The 19,855-nt window shown below is 44.8% G+C and overlaps 1 protein-coding gene across 1 annotated transcript in view; it reads left to right on the top strand.

Moving 5' to 3' along the window:
- EXT1 (exostosin glycosyltransferase 1) overlaps positions 1-19,855 on the top strand; it is a 286,181-nt gene that overhangs the window by 226,613 nt on the left and 39,713 nt on the right. The gene's annotated exons all lie outside the window — the stretch shown is intronic.

Genomic DNA, 19,855 nt, shown 5'->3' with positions numbered 1-19,855 from the left:
AATAGAAGTTAAGAGAGAAAAGAAGGGAAAAGAAAGAAAGGAAAAGAAAAGGATATGTTTAGAGGAAGTAGGTAGGTTTGAAGGAATCAAAGTCCCTCTGAAGACTGTTACATTCAGCCTTTTTACCTCCAAGCTTTCAATCCAGCCAGGGTGTTGGTGACTGAAAATCATTATTTTATGACCGTTTGCTATTTGGTGGGGTGTTTGGAATAGCTAGTTAATCCCATTCCAATTCATAATGGGCAGGTAGCCAATTCATACAAAACACCTTGACAATCCATACTAATTGGTTTGTCTCCATGGAGCAGCCAAAATCGAATTGCCCGTGGAGATGGACATTTCCTTCCACCCACCCCCTTCTTTCAGCTCTCCTCCTCTCCCTGACCAGCACCACCCACACACACACACACACACACACACACACACACACACACACACACAGTGTGCACACATACACAGCCTGCTAGAGTGATTTTGCATTTAAATAGCATCATTTTTCCACCCATCTTCCTGGGCTATAAATTTCTCCAAGCTTTCTTTCTAAAAGAGGGAGCAGATTAGAGGTAAGAAAAGTAAACTGAATGTCCTTGGGACATTTTCAGGGTCATTTATATTGTCAGAATTGGTTTCATTGCAAAGGATAGTAGAAGGGAAGTTATCTGTGAACAAAGCAAAATGCACTTCATGTTTTGGATGGCCAGGGAAACATTCCTAGACAAAGATTCATACCACCTAGAAATAGTTCCAGAAAGATCTACTGACCCACAAAAACAACCAGCCCACAGAATCATCTCCAAGAATGTCTAATCATGTACTACTGAGAGGACCCACCCCCCCAAATATAAACATATGGGTTTTTATAACTGTGCCATCTGGTTCCTTTACACCTGAAAGTTGGCTTTATCAAGCACTGACTACCTTCGGGCTCAAGCATTTCTAAGGGGCAGGTGGGATCGATAGCATTCCCTCCATTTTGTTAAAGGACCTGTTCAGTTAGCTAGCTGGGAATGCAGTAAAACAGTGGAGCTGGGCAGAATCCTGCGGGTGCTCCTTACCAGCTGTGTGACCTTGAGCAACCACTTAACCTCCCCGTGTTTTCACGTTTTTTTTTAAACCAACCATTCTTGAGATAAGGTTTCTACTTAATTGGAAATTGTATATTATAATTAAATAACATCTTTATCTTCAGTTTTAAATGGCTTAACTTTTTATACATTTGGGTTTTACATAAAGAAGGGAAACCTCCATGTAGTAAGTTGTAATACTTTCTTCCTTTATTAATGTGATATTGCCCTCACCTTTCTCCCCCTGCAACCGAGGGTAAATTAAAATAGTATAGCTCAGTGCAAACATTTGTCAGCCCAAATGCATTTCTAGATATTCAGTGTGCACAGACACCTGGTTATTTACACAATGTATACAGTGAGTGCCATCATCTGTAGGTCGCATGAATATCTATCAAATACCTGCTCCTAGTAAGCCTTGCTGTGAGTTTTGACAGTCAGAAATACATAACTTTACCCATAATTATCTCTGCCTGTAGAATGTGGTGGATAGAGAACAAGGTTATGAAACACTCTAGCCTCCTAGGGTCCAAGAGGGATGAAGGAAATAGAGAAAGTTTTCATAAGGTCTAAGACAAAAAGTAAGTCATTTCAAAGTAAGTTCATCTGATACTTTTCTCGCTGTGTCATCTCAAGGCCTAGATACCACTGAGTGGAAGATGATCTGATAGACTTCCCTTCACCACAGGGTGAGAGTCAGGGAGGTTTGATTGGAGCCTCCAGGCCTCCATGAAAAGTCAAACCGGAGGTGAAATTTACAAGGAATTGTAACAAAATCAACAAATGTTTGCTTTGGGCTCACATCACAGCTCACACTCATTCTGGCCTGCAGATGTTCTTTGGGCTTCTGTCGTTGTAATTGGTCTCTTACGCAGATGAATAGATCCTAGAGGCCTGGAATCCATAAAGAAACCCGGCTTCTGCTTTCTTTTTTTTGTTTTGTTTTGTTTTGTGTTTTTTTGGTGGTTTTTTTTTTTTTTTGGAAAAGTCTGTGTATCTTTGGAGAAAAGGGACTAAGGGAGGGAATCTCTAGACTTACCAAAAGAAAACAAGCCAGGCTTGATAACCAAGCTCTGCCCCCTGGGGTTCCTTATCACCCGTGTGCACAAATCACTAGATAATCTCAAGGATACTTACAGGAAGAAAGAATAGTGGGTAAACCTGTTCCTTGGCCTGGGAGAGAATGGATTTTTTTTTTTTTTTTTTAATTTCAGATTTTTGTGTTTTGGCACTTGGTTTGGAACGTCTACTTAAGCACTTTTTAAAAAACGTTTTGCTGTAATCCCTTTTTCAGGATGACTCTTCACCCTCTTGAGAGGATGGGGATGGGGGTGGAATTGTCTTGCGATTATGTCAATATAGTAAAATTCCGTGCAACTTGTTGCCTATGAAAGAGGTTGGAATATATCATAGCTGACCCAGACTCACTGGCAGCAGAAACTTCCCCCAACAAGTAAAACAATTTGATCTTTTGGAAAATCGTACCCGGGTAGTAAAGGCTGACTCGGCTCTCGGCTCCTGATATGCATATGTGAAATACCGCTGGGCTCCACTGGGTTGCTTAAAGAACTGCTCTGGAGCTGCTCCTTGCAGCCTTCTTCCTCAGCCTGCATTGCTGACATGTCTGAAGTGTGATTTGAGGGTCTGCAGAAGGAAAGAGCCAGGATCTGGAGCCATCTGGAGCCTGGGAGAGTAAGCACAGGGTGAACATCTGTTTGAAACTTCATGGAGATATGCAGCACACTGATTTACAGTCCTTTGGGGAGCCTGTGTACAGAACCCAGACTCATGAGGAAGCTGGTGTCTGGCAAGAGTCGGGGTACACAATTGTGCTTGATTATCAGGACGTTTGATACGTCTGTCTAGTCTTGTATTCAGTGCCAAATTGTAGATTTCTTATTTGGGGCCACATCGGTCCTCTGTGCCACCAAAACCAAAACAAAAATGCAAAGAAAAAAAAAAAAAAAGCCCAGACTTATACATCAAAATATACACGGCAATAATGAAACAAAATGATGCTTCTCACAGTCTTTAGAGTGTAGAAGTCAAGAGCATGCACTTTGGAGTCAGACCACCGGGGTTCCTGTGCTCACACAGTAGCTGTGTGACTGTGGGCAAGGCACTTGGCCTCTCTGTGCCCTAGTTTCCTCATCCGTAAAAGGGGGATGATAGTATTTACCTTTTAGGGTTATTTTGAGAAGTAAATGAAGTTTATACATGTAAGGAACTTAAAATAGCACCTGGAAAATAAAGCTCTATCTAATTTTGTGTGTGTTTATTTTTTCCCTGGAGGGCGTGAGTGTGCCTCAGAGTGAGGGACGCCACTGCCCTGTTGGACAGATGCCTTTGGTCGTTATCACGTACCTTCCTTCTTCTGCCATCCCGTCCGCCACCCGCACCCTGACTGGCATGGTTTCTTTCCCTCGTTCCTTGAGTGCAACAGGAATGTTTGAAACTGGGGCTCTGTCCAAATGGCCCCCACTTGCCGAATCGTTCTTTCCACGCCACTTTTAGGACACTGTCTTCTCTTCAGTCCTTAGGCCCGGTGTCAGTGTTGCTTCTTCAGAAGGGCTTTCCTGATCACCTCATCTCCACTTCTATGCCTCTGCCGGCTCATAACTGCTTTAACGCCTACCTGTTCTACAGCGTCTTTAGGATCTATAGCTGTAGCTACCTATGACCTGCGTGTGTATTTGAACAGGGTTTGCATCCCGCAGTGGATGATGGAGCACGTCCCATTTCTGTTTGAGCCCCTGTTGTAGATTTAGCATGCAATCCAGTATAGTGCCACCATATATAGGCACTCAGAAAATATTGGTCCATAGTTAGAGTAAGTGACTGACTGAATACCTGATGTGCTTTCTAGAGTATATTCACAGTGTGTGGGCAGGGAGAACATTTCTTCCTTTTGAGCTGGCCAATTCTCATTCCCCCCAGTCCAGCTGGTCTTTACCCCTTTTTATTTACATTGTAATAGGAGTGCAAGAGAAGTCCAGGAAATAATCAAATGCCTCTTCTAAAGATGAGCTATATCCTCCCCCTCCCCACGTATCTTTTTGACTATTTGGGAGCTAAGGAGGGGGAAGCAGGACCTATTCCCCTTTCTCACCAGGCAAGTTCAGCGGGAACACTTGCATGTGGATGTGCCCCATCTACTGGTTGAATCCAGTGGCTACATTCTTCGTGGATGGCATTACCCCGTGCAGTTAAGGTCTTTAAAAGCAGTTGAGATGATGCTGGTGTTTGGGTCACACGTTGCTATCCTGCTGGCAACGAAATTAAAAGTAAAGCACAATTTGTTTATGGAGCACGTGTTCTAGCATCTCTAGTGCCTAGGTATTTATCTGAGTTGCACACATTCTGTCGTGTGGGTTTTGCAAGCTTGAACTTAGAGTTTCACGCTTGTGTCCATGGGTTAAAATCCATTGTTTAACATCTGCGTGCACCATTTTGTTGTTCCGTGTGCATTATGCTTGTGTAATTTATGGATTAGCTCATAAGGAGATGTAGCAAAGGCTGCCCAGCAGGTCTGTGGGCTGAGGGCTAAGTGGGTAGCGTTTCTAACACCCTGCTGCTGTTGTATTGGGGATGCCGCTGTCTGAACGTTGAATTCAGGTGGGTATTTTGTAGCTTTTTATAACTTGTGCTACCTTCCAAGGATTTGTCTAACATACCCACCCAGAAGCATCTTACCTCACACCACCCCCTCCAGATTTCCACATCAGAAATAGCAAAAGCATGAAACCATCTTAATTTTAAGTTTTAAGGCCACTTGCTGTCAATTACGGGTTTTTTTCTTCTTTTAAAAATTATGAGGTAGTTGTTAACTTACTCTTCCTCACTGTTATTCTGTAGTCTCCACTCAATCCCCAAAGGGGAAGGAGTTGAATGCAGCTGGGTTTTCTGAGCCTTTGTGTTTAGCTGAGTTGTTTAGCACGAGAGGATTTCACGGTGTCAGTGCAAAGTGAACAGACCAGTAGCTTACTTTGGTTTCTCATGGTTCAGGATGATTTCAGACACCTGAGAGTGCCTAGCACCCTCTCAGAGCAGAGATGTAAAAAACGGAAAGCCAAGCAACCAATGCATTAACTTAACCAGAACGCAGCCATCGGGAAAAACCTCAGAATAAGCCATTGTAACGTCCACGCGCATGTAAGGTCTGAATGTTAAGGTTTGGTAATACTTCGTTGGAATTGCCTGTTGGAACAAGCATCAAAATATTTCCAGTGCTGATGCTTTGAAAGATCTCCTCTATGCCTCTTTCTTCTGGAGACCTCAAATACTGCCAGTACAAAACACCGCTGAAGAACAATAGGCAGGTTCTCAAACTTCTCAGAACACACTTGAATTCTAATTGTCTTTATTTACCGGCTTTATAATTCTGGGCAGATTATCGAACCTCTGTCAGCCTCCGTGTTCAGTTGTAAAATGGGGGTGATCGTACTGACTTCCGATTGTGACCCCCGTCTGTCAAGCAGTTAGCATGGTGCTTATTAGCATACACGTGTGCTGTCAGCTGGAGCAATTGTTATATTTTTACCATTATTGTATTTTAGTATTTATTTTTTACCGGGAGTCTTTCCTTGGACTCTCATCATCATCTTTCTTTTTCTAGGCAGGATTCTGATTTAAAGAATGGAGAATGTATGTTGTGATGTTAGACACATATATATCTTTCCCTCCAACCTTTTCTTCCAATTCTTTCCTAAGGGCTTAGCAGCCTTAAAGATACAGGTGGCAGCGGTTTGCTCTGGTCTGACTTCACGATCCGATCTTTATTTTGCTGTGTCGGAGGTTCTTGGTAGGTCCTGTAATCCCTAAGTGAGTCTAGGAGGCAGATGCATGAAAGCCATGTCTTTGTTGGGCAAAGCCCAGTTGTGGCTTTTCTTTTGTTCCCGGCTCCAATCCAAACTAATGCCTTAATCACTGAAATTCCCTCTTGCACCCTTCACCTTAAGGACTATTAAATCAGCAGGAAGGATGTATCACAGTGGCAGAAAGATGCCTTCACAGCCCTCCCCACCCCCCACCCGGCCACGGGCCCTGGGCCAGGCCACACAGCAGTCAGCACGGGAGGACGGGCAGAAGCCAGACCCCAGGGGCCAAGTGCACCCTCCCGGTGGGAGCTCTGGCTGCCTTCTCCTCTCCATGCACTTTGACGGCACTGTGAGGCTGCCTTTTTCTGAGACTGTGTCACCTCTGCCTTTTCTCTCATGATTTCCTTCCCCCTGGAGATGTTCGATGGTAGGGCAAAATACAGGCATTCAAGCTGCTCGTAGCATTTAGGGAGTTGGGGAATTTGCCTTTTAATTACTGTGAAAATATGATTATTTAGGGACTCAGCACAATCTCTACAGGCTTGTAGAATTTTGTGACGACAGGAAAAGGGGCTCACAAAAGTGTGCTATAATAGGTGAGTTGGCAGGTCCTGGGAGGGAAGAGCAGGTAAAACGAACAGAGCAGTCCCACGTAGCTTTCGTTAACTCGAATCAAGATGTGAAGGCTCTTTCCTGCCACAGCCTTCCTTCTGTAACACAAGTTAAGACCCGCTGCCCGGTGCCATTGCCGAGAGGGTGCGTGGTGTCTAGAATGCTGTGCACAATGGGCGTGTTTCACGGAAAGTGCTTATCCGTCCGGACAGCCAATCCTTCGTTCCACTCCATGTTTCCAGGCAGCAAGAAGCCCCAACCTTTGTTTTACACACACATCTAAAGAGTTCATCTTTGTCACAAGACGTTTTTGACTTGTTGAGATGACAAGATGTAGTATGTGTCTTTTGCTTGCCCAAACGTATTTTAAATTTATCCATGGCCTTTGACAGTTTTCTGTCAACACTGCCCACAGCACTTCATCTCAACCCCAGGCCTCCTTGACCCTTATGGGGTCTCAGCTCAATCCCCTCCTCCTGACAAGGTCACTCTCCTCTTTTATGTGCTCTTGTAGAACCATTAGACTATCCTTTGAACTGATTAAAAATTATTTAATATCGGGGCGTCTGGGTGGCTCAGTCATTTGAGCAGCCAACTCTTGCTATTGGCTTAGCTCATGACCCCAGGGTTGTGGGATCAAGCCCCACATTGGGCTCCACACTGAGCATGGAGCCTGCTTAAAATACTCTCTCTCTCTCTCTCTCTCTCTCTTCCCCTCCCCCTCCCTACCCCCATCCTTCTCCCCCACTCATGTGCATGCTCTCTCTCTTTCTCTCAAATAAATAAATAAATAAATAAATAAATATTTAATATATTTATTTATTTCCCTCCCAAAAAGACTGGAAATTCTGTAAGGTAAAGAAATGCCATGATGACGATGATGAATGTTTTCTCCCCATGTATTCCCCACTCCTAACAGCAGTATGCCTGGTTCTCAGGTGGCTTTACAAGAAGCATTATTGGTAAATGGGTGGATGGATGAGTAAGTGAATGAGCGAGATGCCAGTGTCTCCTATAGTGTTCATTTTGTGTCTCTTCCCTGTCCCGTTCACATGGCCTTAGGGATCTGCACACGTAGGAGTTCCAGGGACCTGCACACATAGGAGGGGTTCCACAGTTTCCTAGGTAACCAAAGGATGCATTGTGGGTCTTGGTACCAAAGCCCTGTGGTAGATTGGGGATGTAAACTTATCTAAGTTCTTAGAAAGAGGCCTTGAGGTTCACTGTTCTGACACTGGTCCTGACCGGGATAAAATATAGCAGACGGGCAGCCGTTTGTTTCTCACCTGCTCTGTCTGCTCCCCAGGATCTGGGAGTAACACTTCTCTTGGGAGGGGACCTCAGGAAGGTTGCCTTCTCTAATTCAGAGCCAGATAAAAGAACTGGTGCAGTGCCAGGCCTGTCTCTAGCCAAAAGACCATGAATCTGCCCAGAAGATTCCATAGTGGTTCTCATGGTGTCTCTCAAGACAGAGCTCACTTAGCTAGTCCCTGGGCCATCTCCAAGAAGCATTATAGAAGCAAGATATTGTGCTACTATATGTTAAGTTGGGCCCTCCAGTCAGAATGCCTGAGTTCAGGGGCACCTGGGTGGCTCAGTAGGTTAAGCGTCTGACTTCGGCTCAGGTCATGATCTCACGGTCTGTGAGTTTGAGCCCCGTATCAGGCTTTGTGCTGACAGCTCAGAGCCTGGAGCCTGCTTCGGATTCTGTGACTCCCTCTTTCTCTGCCCCTCCCCCGCTCATGCTCCATCTTTCTCTGTCTCTCAAAAATAAATAAATGTTAAAAAAAAAAAAAAAAGAATGCCTGAGTTCAGATTCTACCTGCCTGCTTATTAAGTGAATTTAGACAACTTAGGTATAATCCTCAATTCCTTCTTCTATAAAGGAGGAGACATAGTATTATCTACCTCACAGGGTTGTTGGAAGATCAAATGGCCAGATATAAAGTGCTTTGCAGAAGGTTGAGCGTGTAAGAAGCTCACAAGAAATGTTAGCTCTAATTGTTATCTTTTTTTCTTGAGAGAGAGAGAAAGAGAGCACGCGAGCAGGCAAACGGGGGGGTGGGGGTGGAGGTGGGCAGAGAGAGAGAGAGCAAGAGAGAATTGCATGGAGCCCAACATGGGGCTCAATCTCAGAACTGTGAGATCATGACCTGAGCTGAGATCTAGAGTTAGACACTTAACTGACTGAGCCGCCAGGCGCCCCTAATTGTCATCATCATTTTTATCGATAGCAAGAATTCCATTGCAATTCCAAGCCAGTCCCCCTGAATGCTTGTCCATCCAACCCCTTTTAGTCTGTGCTGGGACCCATGTTTTCTTGCCCTCCCTGCTCTGCCTACGTGTACTGGGCTCCCATTTTTACTATGAGGACCCAAGCACAGTGTCCAGGAGTGACACCAGTTATGCTGCATTTTGCCTTCTAATACCTCAACCACTACTGTAAAGGCCAGCTTGGACCACCTGAAAATCTGTACTGTATGGTGATTTGCCAGTATGCACACACTGTATACAGGTATTAAATTAATGCTGGCCGTGTGTGTGTGCCCCACCAGATTGCCCTGCTTTGTTAAAGCATTTAAGCACACTTAATCAACGGAACATATTACGACTGCAGCAGCTTCTGGATAAAAAGTTGGAGAAAAAAATTTTTTTAACGTGGCACCAACTAAAACTCCCATACGGTTATTTAAGGCAACTTCGGCACTTCCACGGAAACTGGGCTCTGTTGAAGAAATAGCCACTCCTCTTACAGAATGAATTTTTTTTTTCCTTTTAAAAAATTCCTTCTTTTATTTTTAGAGTTTGGATGAGATTGGAACTCCAAATCTATTTTCAAGCTGTCTCTTTCTTTCTCCGCTTGCTCTGAACTAACCTTTTTATCTTGCTTCTGCCCCTGGTGGTAGTATCTTGGGCAAGTTACTTGACCTCTTCCTAGCTTCGCTTTTTTCATCTGGGATGTTTGGAATGGATGATCTTTGTGGTGCCTTCTAGCTGTTAACATTTTTTTGATTTCATGATTTCTCTCCCTTGTTATTACAGAAAGCACAAGTGTTGTGCCGCAAGCATAAGATAGGGAAGTATTCATTGATCAAGTTGAAAAACCTCCACTTGCCACGTTCTAGGACTCTGAGTTTGGCCTTAGAGAGTTACAGTTGTTTTCAGGCAGTTTTTTTTTTGCTAATGGTGGTAATGGTGGTTTGGGTTTTATCCCTGTTGTTGTTGTTGTTGTTGTTGTTGTTGTTGTTGTTGTTGTAGACCTTATTGGACGTGTGGCCATTTGATCTTGGTAGAGACCTACTGTGTCATGACATACACCATTGCCCTTACCCTTGGCATGTCTTGGAAGCCCAAGGCAGGACCTTAAGGCTGTCTGAGTCACTGTTAATGAACCAGGCCACCTAAAATGCTGTGATGGTCGCCTTTCGGCACTTGGCAGGAAAATCCTTTTCATGTTAGTTTCAAGGTTGTCAGATATCATTATCTCCAAGTATTAAAAATTTCAAAGAAAGGAGGCAGTGTGTTTGATTTATAGAATAATTATCTAGCTTTAGCTCTCACTTGGCTTTGGCAATGGTTTTGCAGGCACTCGAAAATTAAATCCATTTTTTATGGCACTACAAGGTATTATCTCACAGCAAATGATAATTAAACACCTGTGAAATCAATTAGCCCTTTAAGCAGGAAAAAAAAAGTTTTCCAATTATGTTTTCACACCTCCAAAACTTTTATAATTCCAAAACCAACACTCGTGAAGAGGGATGTGGTCGATCGGCGTTGCAGGGTTAACTTTCCATAAAGAGCATCCCTAAATTTTGCTTTGACTTAACCCCAAGCAAGGAAGGCAGTTTATGGTACCAGCTCCCTTCCAGAGAGGATGCAGCTGCCTTTGGAGCTGACTCTTAGCAGCTATCTATCTGACACACCGCCGAGCTGTCAGCTCTTCTACAAAGGAAGTTACTCACTTTGTGTTTTGATGCCAAGTTTTACTTGACGGTTTATTTAAAAGCCAAGATACCTTAGTGGAAACTAAGCAACAAGAGGTTCCATGTGACAGAATTGCTCTCTCTTTAAGGGCCCTGTAGCCAAGAGTTCTGAGCCATCTTCATTACAGATTCATACTCTGAAAACAGGCTGATTGGCTAATAGCTGAAAACTAACACAGAAGAGCACTGGGAATCAAGGCCGGTTTTCCAGACCCTTTTAGGGTCCTGCGTGTTTCATCATTGGCTTTGGTAACAAATTAGCTATTCCAGATGCTTCCTTTGGAGAATGACCTGCACTTCTGAAGCATTGAATGTGCTTGGGGTGGAGGCCATAATAATTGGGACTCAAAAAAGAGGAAAGGAAACGAAACAGCACCAAACCTCTGACATCCTCTCCATTATGCCTCGCAATATGCAGACCATTCCAAGAAGCCTCTTTCCTTGTGTTCCCTGATGTTGCCAGGTGCTTTAGTTTCCATAAACTTCTCATGCACTCTGTCCCATTAGATCATCAGTAGACCTCGTTAGGCAGGCAAGACTAGTATGATTGCACCATCTTACAAACAAGCGTACATTTAGAACCAAAGCGCCTTGCTTAAAATCAAGCCATTAATGACAAAGTCAAGACCAGAAACTATAGTTTCTAATATTTGTTCATGCAGGTTTCATCCTATCACTCTACATAAGCCTCTCTTAAAGACATTCTTTAAAAAAAAATTTTTTTTTCTCCACAGACATTTTTAATGAGATCTTGCTTTCATAGCAGATGGCATTTAGAGCAGTTGATGAATCTTAACATTAACCGGAGAGATGAGGCTGGTATTGCACACACACAAAAAAGACAAACAAGAACTTCTCTATGTTCTTTTAGAAGGTTGTCCTGTGGGTTATCGCCACAAGCATGGCCAGCAACTGGGACACTTTATGGCCTCGTGAGTATTATCCCTTGAGGAATGAGAGATATGGTATTTATGCAACAACAAAATTTTTTTTAACCTGTTAGCATGATCCAGGGAGAGGCAGAGGGAGAGAGACAGAGACAGAGAGAGAGAGGGAGAGAATCCTAAGCAAGTCCCACACTCACTGCAGAGCCCGACACTGGGCTCGATCCCACAACCCTGGAATCATGACCTGAGCTGAAATCAAGAGTCGGACGCTCAACCGAATGGGCCACCCAGGCAGCCCAACAAAAAATATTTCTTAAGGTCACTACGGTCCAGGCACAGGTCTAGGGGCTGAATAAGAGCAGGTAAACCCCTTTCCTCGTGTGTGTGTGTGTGTGTGTGTGTGTGTGTGTGTATATATTTATATGTGTGTGTGTGTGTATAATATATGTGTGTATATATATGTGTGTGTATAATATATACATTATATATTATATACATTATATACATATATACATAATATATATACATTATATAATGTATACATTATATATATAATATATATTATACACACACATATATATATTATATATATATAATATATATTATATTTAGGGAGAAGGAGAGTGACCCTGTAAAACAACAAAACGGGTGAATTCAGACGGTAGTAAATCCTAAGACAGAGATGAAACACAGCAATGGGACAGTGAGTGTTCGGAACACAGGCTAGTCTGTGAGGGCCTCTCTGAAGACGTACTGTTTATCTGAAGGCTAATTTGCATCTGGGGCAGACTGGGGAGAATGTTCCCAGCAGAGGGCGTAGCAAGTACAAGCCCAGGAGATGATGATGAGTGATTTGTGTGTAAAGAAGCTGAGAGGGCAGTATAGCAGTAGCTGGTGAGTGAGGAGAAGGGCAGTCTGAACTGTGGGCAGAGGCCAGTTCTCACAGAGTCCTGTTGGCCATGGCAAGGGGTGTGAATATTATTCTAAGTGCCATGAGGAGCCACTGGGGGGTTTTCAGCCTTGGAGTTAACATTTTAAGGGTAACTTTGGTCGCTCTATGGATTGAACCCATAAAGATTGAACTTACTCTGACCTGAAACTAACATGAACCAGAGCATGCTTCTTATTGCTCTGTTCATGTGGAGACCCAAAGGAATAGAATTAAGGGAGATCTAGGGAAGGGCGTGAAGAGACCGGGGGGTCCTGTGTAATTACAAAAACCATTGAGGGCACCGTTGTTTCCCCTGAGCGCAGTGTGCTGTCTGGCACAGAGGAGTTGCTCAGGATTCATGTGTCCAGTGAACAAATATCAGAGCAAGAAGGCATCTTAGGGCCATCTGGTCTACCCCTCCCCTATTAAGTGCTTAAATTTCCTCTGTTTCACAGCCTCTTCCCAAAATGAGGCCACCTAGGAGCTGGCTAGCTTCTCAAGGGGAGCTGAGCTGACCAGAGCCAGCTGGAGGAGGAAGGAGGGGTGACGCTGAGCTCAGACTCTATCCCCCAGGGCACTATAGTTCTTCTTCCAAAGGAAATGGCACAATCTGAGTTTATGGGCCTTTCCAGTCTCCAATGACCAACCCCTCATGGGAGGGTGTTCTGGTAAATAAACAATATGCACCGTCAGGTCATTAACCATAACACACATTTGTATGTCCCATGGACCCATATGCACCTGGACATTTATATATTCTCATACCCAGAGGGAAAGAATAAACTTTCCCTAGTCAACTAGCTTCACGCAGCTTTCATATTATGTTGGTGTCCCATAATTTCTTGAGGATGCACCGTCTTCACCTGTGCAGAATTCTGAGACCTCATTTGCTTATTCAGCATGAAGAGTCCCAGAAGTGAGCTGGCCCTGACTGTCAAAGTCAGAAGGTAGACGCTCAGGAATGGCAAAAATAGGAGCAGACTTAGGAAGGGGAGGTTGGCCGAGCCAGCTGTTATTTCATTAACTGTAATTGGATTCTCAAGGTATTTTATAATCACTTAAGTGCAAGGACCAGACGAAAGGCTTAAGGGCTGACAAAGAATGCAGGGCATGTCGTATTCACCACTGGGCAGCCACTCCGTGGTGATGAGAACAGCCCAGAAGGAATTCCAGACATCCTCCTAATCCCAGGGCTGACCAAGTCCGGCTGGGCAGGAAAGAATGTTTTGGCTCAAGAATGGAAGTGGTCAGAACACTAGGTTGAGCCCAGTTTTCTTTGGGGGATGGGGAGGCCTTGCCTTTGGACCAAAGCAGTGTTTGTCGTGATGAAGCCAGGAGGATGGTGGACCGTGTTTGTTTTTTTGGTTTTTGGGGTTTTTTTCCTTCAGCTCAGACGTGGAGGAAGACCAGGAGAAGGTTCATTTTGAATAGCACTGCACATACATTTGACTCGATTTGCAAATAATGCTATTTATCAGGGCTGGTGAAACACAAATCCCCCACCCTCACCACGGTGCAGAAAGAAAATGAAACTTTTAACAAACTGCCAGGCCTTTAGAAATAAAGACAAAGAAGAAGGGATAGAAAATGTACAAAAGGAAGAGAAAAAAATAGTTAAATAAAAGACCCTGTTTTCCACTGTCTAGCTTGGGCTCAGCCTCAACAGAGAAGTGCAGGTCGTCCTCGGAAGACCAGGCACACACAGAAATGTTTGTTACAGCTAAATGGAGATGATCATAATGAAGAGGGGCTTGCGTCTCTTGGTCTCTCTGTTGATCTCGCGCCCGCTGCACCCGAAATACAAACCAGTGCATGCTGACACTTTCCATCCATTTACTATTTTTCAAGTGGCTCCTGTAGGGCCAGGCCCTGGGGGAAGGGCTGGTTCAACAGCAAGTAGGACCGAGGTCCTGTCTCCTGGAGTCCAATGAAAGGAAAACAAGAAAACAGGCAACTTAATACAATGTGAGTGGAAGACAGGTCAGACCAGGGCACTGGGTGAGCAGCAAGAGGGTCTCTGGCCAAGACTCAGGGTTTCAGCGAGGCTTCCTCCAGCAATGCATGTAAAGCAGAGGAAGGAAGGAGGGGCATGCTGAGGGGACGTGCCCCTGCTCCTGCTCCCTAAGACTCGGCTTGTCCGGGGCGGGGGGGGGGGGGGGGGGGGGGGGGACGCTGGGGGGTGGCGCAGGGAGCTGCCATTTAGGACGGATACTCCGTGCTGGCACTCTCAGCTTTGGTCCACACTTCCTGGCCCCGCTCCTGTTGGCCAGTCTCCCTGGTGCAGAGCCTGGTGAAAAGTTAATGGTAAGATAATGACCTCGGGATTCCCAGTGGCCCTTGGGAACTGAGAAGACATTTAGCTCCTGCAGCCAAGACCTTGGTGTACCTCTTGTGGACCCATTTATCCACCTGAGGTCATTGTTGCTGCTGGCTTTTTTTATGGCCTCTCCCTTTTCTGTCCCCCTGTACCCAGGTAGCACTTTGTGTAGCATTTTCAGAAATGCTTTCTTTTTTTTTTTGTTTTGTTTTGTTTTTAATGTTTATTTTTGAGAGATAGAGTGCAAGCAGGTAGTAGGGGCAGAGAGAGAGGGAGACACAGAATCCAAAGCAGGCTCCAGGCTCTGAGCTGTCAGCACAGAGCCCAATGCAGGGCTCGAACTCACAAACTACCAGATCATGACCTGAGCTGAAGTTGGAGGCTCAGCCAACTGAGCCACCAAGTGCTCCAGAAGTGCTTTATTTCTAACCAGAGAATTGATGAGACCCACATGTCCTGGAATTGCATTTATCTTGGAGCTGTTTGAGTTTGGCTATTGCTGAGCACAGAAGCCGGTGCTCTAAAACCTCACCCCGCCAGACAGCTGAGATCAGCGTCACCTGGCACAATGTGGTGGAAATTCTTTGTTTTCACCTTTGCTGTCCCCGTGTTACTCCTTCCTTCTAGGCAGCCCTGAGAGACAACAGAGCATATTGTGGATTCTGCCCTCCTTCTACAAGTCTCATAAAACTTTTACTACTGTACTTCATCATCTGTAAAATGGGGCCATTTCACATGTGCTTGTAGAGATAAAGTACAATAATGAGCACAGGTTGCTGCCCTGCACGCAAGGAACATGTAATCAGCATGTGTATGTGGTGGGGGAGGGGGGCAGGTGGTCATTACTGTAATGTTACCTTTCACAATGGTCCTATTTTATCACTTTTACATATTAGCCGTTGTGCTGCTATTTAATGACGGGGAACCAAGATGGTCTTCTACCCATCTTGAAATAAGAGATGCATCTAGCACTTGTTGTATTCATTAGTATCTGCAGGTGGCGATTACCACATGGTCCAGGTTTACAGTTCTGAGCTGTCAGTAGCTAGGGTAAAGATGGTGTAAGGGAATTTTGACATGATATGGGGTTAGGATCCAGCGTGTTCAGACGGGGTATTGGATTCCAAGTGTCTTCTGACTCCTGTTCCCTGTGAGAAGCTGGCATAACCATACTTACCTCCTGTGTGGCTGCGAGGCTTAGGTGAGAAAATGTGTGCAAGAGTCCGGCTTCCCATGGGGCCTCATGCCCCAACGAGAGCCTGCAAAACCTTAACCTCCATCCCTTCCCTACATTGAAATGGATTTTTTTAAGATTTTATTTTTAAGTAGTCTCTCCACCCAGCGTGGGGCTCAAACGTGCCACCCCAAGATCAAGAGTCACATGCTCCACTGACTGAGCCAGCCAGGCGCCCCTGAAATGGATTTTAAATGGACAGTAAAGAGGAGATGGTCTTCTGCGGATAGCCCTTCAGGTGTGAAGGATGGATGTAGATGCATGTCCCTCCTTGTAGCCAACCACAGCTCTCTGCATTGGAAAACTTGGGGCCAGCAGCATCCTTTTGAGAAGCATTAAAGAGAAATCGCATCCTAACCAATGGCATGACCGGGTGCCCCTGAGGTTCTGGCAGCAGGCAGCGCTCCAGGCAAGAATAACCCATGTGAGGAACCACAGCACCTGCACAGCAAGTGCCTTCCGGCTGCGGGGCAGTAAATGTCCCTGAGGCTGCAGCCAATCTGGTCAGCCTGGGCCAGCACCACACATTAGTATAGCTCTGGTCATTTACCCGACACTGGAGCATATGGAGTTCATTCATGTGCACAAGAGCTGTGTGAGCAAGTGGTGAAGAAACTGAGGCTTAGCGTTTCCCATGAATTCTCAAAGACCACGGGGGCCTGTTCTCCTCTGTATGTATGCTTACGTGACAACAGATAGCCATACTATAGCGGCCAACTAGACCCATTTTCTGACTAAAAGGTATGTTTCTCAGTTCAAATTTGTGTCTTGGGCCAATTTCATGTTATTACATGTTATGGGCTTTGGGTTTTCTCAAAAGTCATTGAAATTTTACGTGTTGAATCTGTGAAGTCCAAGAAAGGTTCTAAGGCAACATGGTGACTAAAAACAGAGCACCATCTTGGACCGAATTGCTCACGTGACATGATGCAGGGCTTTGAGTAGAGGAGAAAGGGTCCTCTTAGTGGTAGCCACTTGTTACCAGTGCTTGACTAGATGAACTGCTTAGGGATTCGCTCCATAAGAAATGTTTCAGGGGCGCCTGGCCGGCTCAGTCAGTGGAGAGCGTGACTCGTGATCTTGGGGTGGTGAGTTTGAGCCCCATGTTGGGTGCAGAGATTACTAAAAAAGAAAGAAAGAAATGTACTTTCAGACCTTGCATTTGTGTGAGCTGACCAAAGAGGCAGCATGGTGTGGTGGAAGGCAGAGGCTCTTTGGTATCAGAAAGCGTGGAATTGGAGCCCTTTATGGCTCCATAGTTGTGACCTGCATTGTTGGCAAGGTTATCAGACTGTCTGCACTAAGCACTGGCCTGTGAAGTTGTGTTCTATCAAGTTGTAAGAATGCCATTGGGAGCATGTCCTTCTTCTGCTTGAGCCCTTCAGTGACTCAATCCACCACACAGGATTATGTCTGAGCTCCAGGAGATACCACACATTGTCCTCCCAGTGGGACCCTGCCCTACTGGTAGTTTCACTCCCCTCCTCCCTCCCCCACTGCCTCGCCCTCCCCGAACTTTGGTGGGTTCTCTCATCTTGGTGTTTGTTCCCGCTGTCTGTTTCTACCCCCAGAAATGCCGATTGCCTCCTCTCAGCCTTACCAGGCTGATTCTTGCTCTTCCATTAATAATTAGCTCCGTCTCCCTTCCTCCTGGAGGCATCCCTGCTTCTCAGTCTCCCCACCAAAGCCAAGTTGTCGCTGTTGTTTCTCTGCATAACCTCCACCTCAAGCCTCCATCCTACCGATAAATAATAATCATTGATCATCATATTCCCTCACTGAATAACAATCAGTTGATAACACATCTGCCTTTTCCCTGGACCGTTGGTTCTTTGAGGAGTGCGTGACACATGGTAGGCATTCAGCTAATTAATGTTGTTTGAGTGAGTGAAAGAAAGCACAGGGGAGGTGCTAAGGACCTTGTTTTATTTCCCTCATCCAATGTACTTAATGGAACTACAGTGGCCATACATTGGTTTTGTTTTCTTTCTTTTTCTCCTAAAGGATACAGTTCAAACCTGGGTGTAAGCAAAGAAGATTAAGTACTTATGAGGATGGGGACTGGAGGGAACAGATAGCGTAGATGTTCACTTTATAAATAAATACTTGAGACAAACTGTAGCAACATCACGGGGAGACTGGAATTGCGTGACTACAGAGATGAGAGGCTGGATCGCTTGGCTTCTTCCCTACCCTCTTTGATTCTTTGATTAACAAAAAGCAGGCTCACATGGCAACTCTGTGTGCTACAGAGGGGTTGAGGGAAGCACGGGACGGCCGGTGGGCACGCTGCACCGGCAGCATCCGTGTCTGTGTAGCTTTTGAAAATAAGGCAAAATCCTTTCAATTAGAAGCTGCTGTTCTGTTGTGATTCCCAGCTTCTGTTTGCATTTTATTTTAAAGGGTCTGTTCCACATTTGTCTCTGGCTCTGTCTTGGGGAATCTGTTCTTTCTTTTCTTTTTTCATTGTTCTTTTTTTTTTTTTTTTTAATGGTTTTATTCCTCTCGTCCCGATGTAATTTACCACAACAGCTTACAGTTTGCCTAGTGCATTGCAGTTTATAGGGCACGGACTCGATCTCATTTGATCTTAACTGCTTTGAAGCATGGAGAACTTCTTTTACACAGGGCCATACAGGAAGTGGCAGATCCAGAACCCAGGTTCCTCAAGCCAGGTCCTCTAACTTTTCAGGTCGGCTTTGTTTTCCATTATATTCTGTTGCCTTCCTTCAGCTGTAATGATAATAGCTACCATTTATGGATGGGTTAGGATATGCCCGTGCTTCAGTTAAATTGTACCAGCTAAGCCTCACAGTAGAAGTATCTCCATTTGCCCACCAGGAAACCTGAGATTTCGACAAATAACTTTCCCAAGATCACCCAGCTTGTAAATAGCAAAGGGGAACCCAGGTTTGGCTGTGTCTGAAGCTGCTTAACCCACAAAGCTTTGTGTTCCTGACCTCTTAACTCAAATTTTCTGTGAGCTCTTCGCACAAAATTTAGGATGCGTCCTAATTGCCTGGAGGGCTTGTGGCAACAGGATTCTGGGCCCTTCCTCTGGAGTTTCTACACCAGTGGGCTTTGGTGGGCTGGGCATTCCCATTTCCACAAAGTTCCCAGGGGGTGTGGATGATGTTCCTGTGGGGGAAGGCACTTGGGGAACCCTGCACTTGCCACGCTGATCCCCCCTTCCTCGGGTACACTGAATTGCCGCCAGCTACCATGTGTTTCATATGGGGGGGAAGGACTTCAATTTTGCATTGTTACAGGGCCCATTTTAAATGGGGTGTATCCCATCCATTATTCGGCACAACTTTAAGGCGAAAATTATTACAGCCATAGAGTGGTTCCTGGTTTCTAGGTTAAATTCAGGCCGTGTCACTTTATTGCGTTTTTCTTTGCAGCCATTTATAAAAACTGCTCTAACTTCTGTATCACCACCTACACAATGGGGAACTTAATGCCCATCTGAAGAGGGTAACAAAACCATTTATTGACTTGAAGTGGAAAGGTGTCTGAGATTAGTTGCCTGCCCTATCTACTTACCTTTTTGCTTAGGATATCATGTGTTAATTACCTCTCATTTTGAAGATGTTTATGATTCTGATGTGATTTACACTTCTAAACTTAATAGGGGAGAATTCATCCCTCTGAGAAGCCCGTCCCCCTCACTTGACCTGTCCTCTCTCTGCCTGTCCTTCTCCCCCATCTCTAACCTTTGGTAACTACTAATCTGTTATGTATCCCTAAAATTATGTTACTTCATGAATGCTATATAAATAAATAAGGCAGTATTCACCTTTTTGAGACTGGCTTTTTCACTTAGCATAATTTCCTTGAGGATGTTGTGTGTATCGATAGTTCATTTCGTTTTATTGCTGAGAAGTATTCTAGGCTGTAGATGTACCACAGTTTGTTGAATTATTCACCCATTGAAGGACATTTGGATAGTTTCCCGTTTGGGGCTATTAAGGATAAAACTGCTGTGAACATTCATGGACAAGTTT

This window comes from Panthera leo, chromosome F2 (genome assembly GCF_018350215.1).
Source record: "Panthera leo isolate Ple1 chromosome F2, P.leo_Ple1_pat1.1, whole genome shotgun sequence".
In the NCBI taxonomy this organism is placed as follows: Eukaryota; Metazoa; Chordata; class Mammalia; order Carnivora; family Felidae; genus Panthera; species Panthera leo.
This window is presented reverse-complemented; position numbering and strand designations above follow the sequence as displayed.